Source organism: Elaeis guineensis, chromosome 13, assembly GCF_000442705.2.
Source record: "Elaeis guineensis isolate ETL-2024a chromosome 13, EG11, whole genome shotgun sequence".
NCBI classification, from domain to species: Eukaryota; Viridiplantae; Streptophyta; class Magnoliopsida; order Arecales; family Arecaceae; genus Elaeis; species Elaeis guineensis.
The window spans coordinates 16,901,518-16,904,921 of record NC_026005.2 but is presented as its reverse complement, the minus strand read 5'-3'; the positions used below and the strand labels follow the sequence as shown (position 1 = coordinate 16,904,921).

At 38.1% G+C, this 3,404-nt stretch overlaps 1 pseudogene; it reads left to right on the top strand.

Moving 5' to 3' along the window:
* Nucleotides 1–425: 425 nt before the first annotated feature.
* LOC140853092 (uncharacterized) lies at nucleotides 426–3,153 on the top strand (annotated as a pseudogene).
* The last annotated feature ends 251 nt before the right edge of the window (nucleotides 3,154–3,404 follow it).

Genomic DNA, 3,404 nt, shown 5'->3' with positions numbered 1-3,404 from the left:
TCTTTTGGAGTGTTAATGGTCAACTTTGATGGCACCCTGAGAAACTAGGAAGCTATAAGTGGCATTGTTCGATACCTTATGCTGAACTAATATTAATCGGGGCTTGACTTAGACTGTATGTTCTAGTTACTCATTATAACCCACGAAAAGTTTGATTGCATGTTGTAGTGGCTTAGATCAGTTGTTTTTCACACAGTAGTGCTGGTTGCTCTCCAGTATTGTAGGATATCTTACAAAGGAAGCACTCTTTTAAAAAATTCAAGGTGTTGCATATGAGGAGAGAAGGATATCAAGCTGCTAACTAAGCAGCTGTGAGTAGCTGAGCATGCATTGAACGATAACTTTTTAGTTTCAACACAAGAGAAGGTTCATCCTAATCTGGCTCGTATATTGGCTACACAAACTTCGAATCTAACATTTTGCAAATGGTTGATATTGCTTGTTCTACTTTTTCTCTTCTCTTTATGTTTCAGTTGAATCTCAAAGGATAGGTTGTGGTGCTCTCTAATGATTTTTTAGGCTACCAAACTTGTGGTTTCCAAATTTCTATAATGGCCTCTATCTTTAGTCTATTGTCAATCTTCTTTTTATCTGTAATTATCTGGTTTTTCATGATATATTGCAGATTCTTGGGCTTCCTTTCTTTCTCAGTAGGAATTGAGAGCCTAGTTTCTCATTCTCCTATAGTTTTATAATTCTTCTTATTTTTTTATCTAAATTAGAAGCCACTAGGACCACCAAGAAGATCCTATTAAAAAGAAATTAGAGAAAGGGTTACAAGCTAGGGAGGTTACATAGCTCCTCGACAGAGTGGAAGAGATATACTTCTGAGGAGACGAATAGGATACATCTATAAATGAGGATAGACCAAGGGGCAAGACAATGGGGATTAGGTGCTGGCCAAGGAAGAGGGGACTCACTTTATCTTCAATTAGATTGCACCAAAGACTATAAGCTACTTGGGCTTGCAGAGGACAAGCCAATTATCGAAGAGGAACAAAGCATTGTGTGCAACCACCAATGTAGAGGAGGTTCTCTATAGGAAGAGCCTAGAGTTACATTCCTTTCAACATCTCCCAACAACATTGGCGAAGAGCATCAGGATAACTGGTTGGACAGCCTTTGAAAACTTCGTCTGCATCCAATGTATGCATATGTACCTAAAGGTTGATTAAGGGTGGAGGACCTCCAAGGCAAGACATGGACTTTCAAATCATAGAGAGAAGGGGGCAATAGGAGAAGAGGTGGTCAACCATTTCAGATGAAGAGCTACAGATTGAATAGCCACCCAAGGTTTATCGAGCTTCTTTCCAATAGTATCTCTGATATTCAATTTGTTCTTCAAACATAGCCATAGGAAATATCAAACTTTCAAAGAAATGGAGATTCCACAAGGTGGAAGCAAACCTATAGACGCTCCTAGAGGAGTTAAAGACTTGATACAAGGAGTCAGCAATAAAGTCGCCATTGCCAATAGTCTTCCAAACTAGCCGGTCCTCATTGCTACAAAGCATGATAGAGCTCAAGATGGTAGAGATGTGGGCAAATTGGGTGCATACCTCAAATGAAGAATTAGAAAGTAGTTTGAGATGCCATCTTCTTGAACTCGAATTGAAGTAACTTGCTACCATGTCATTCTTATTCCTATAGAGCTTAAAGAGGTCCGAGAAAGTGCTTAGAGGGGAGTGTTGGTGATCCAATTATCTTTCCAAAAGAAGATGTGGAGACTATTGCATAGCTGAATTGAGTGCGATTCCAAAAGGCAGATAAGACATGTATCACATCTTGCCGTAAGGAAGAGTACCTCCTAGGTGGTCTTCATAAGTTAGCTAATCTAATTTCTTATGATACAGCCACTAAATTTACTTCTTCCACAGACTAGATTCATTTGAGAGTAATCTCCACCACTACCTAGCAAGAAGAGAGGTATTAACTGGTAAATGTTCTTAACCCTAGCCATCCTGTTTTTTCAAGCAAACGATACTCCAACTGACCTTGCAAGATAAGCCACTGATTAAGGAGGACCTGGTCTAGAGAAATGACCATCAATAAGAGTCGATCTTCTTAGCCACTCAAGTAGGTAATCTGAACAAAGACATGAAGTATAAGGATAGCAAGGTGAGAACTAAGTTGACCAAGATGAGCCTCCCTATAGACGAGAGAAGCTTGGATTCTCATGTGGTAAATTGGGATTCAATCCTTGAGAGAAGAACATTTTAGTCTGATCTGGAGAGCCTCTGGCCATCTAACGACAGCCCAAGATAGTTGAATGGAAAAGGAGGGATATAGCAGTTGAGCCAAGATAGAACTTTGATAATGTAAGAAGGTATAATCTGATAGAAGGCTTTTAAGAAGTCTATTTTGCAAATCAAATTTTATCCAGAGGATTACCTAGTGTGGTGAATGATCTCACTAACATAGAAATAGTTATCCAAAATAGAATACCCCTTAATATAAGCAGTTTGACCAGATTGATTAGGTCATTCAGGAAGGGTCTCAACTTGTGGCGAGCCACTTAGTAAAAATTCTTATACAACAATGAACAAGACTTATTGGCTGGAAGTCAGAAGGTACCTTAGCTGCTTCTTTCTTTGGGATAAGGGTGAGGGAAACATAGCTGATTTTGGCTAGGTCAAGATTCGTGAAGAACATCTAAGTGAAGAAGAGCATCAAATCTTGGATAACCAAATACTAGAAATGTTGGAAGAAGAGCAAGGTGAAGCCATCTAGTCCAAGACTTTTATCATCAGGGTTTTCATATCATGTTTACACTTCTAAGCTTTCTTTGCTTCACCTTTTAATATTACATAGCTATTTTTATAGCCATATGCAAGTGCCTCTACTCAGGAAATCTATCATAGGCATTTCAATTGTTCAAATTCTTGTGTTTCATAACCCCATACTCACAAGTAAGGGCCTCTAGTTTTTTTCTACTTACTGCATGGTTCCAATGGTTTTTTAAGGTGTTGAGGATGCAATTTGGGCCATCATTTAACCTAATGCTTAGTTGCTCTATTTGGAGCTAATTATAGCTTTCTTCTCTTGTTTTATATATTATTGCTTACTCTCTCATGTTTCTTTTTTGGGTTTGTTTTTCTCTTAATCTTTTATCTATTATTGATGCCTTGTGATAGTCAGTTTATGGCAATGTAGTAGCATAACCACTTTATTATTAATTTTTTTAAAAAAAATATATAGCAATTTCAAGCATGATATAAGACCGATGCAAAGTGGCCCTCCCTAGTGACACGTATAAGCTCCTGTAGAATCCCTATTTAGAACCAAATACTAAATTATCTCCTACCTCAGTAGGATAAGTGAACCCAAGGTCAACCCCAACTAATTGTAAAGTTTTGCTCTCCTATTGACTCCGATCCCTCCAGTTATTTTTGAAAAAGATTTGG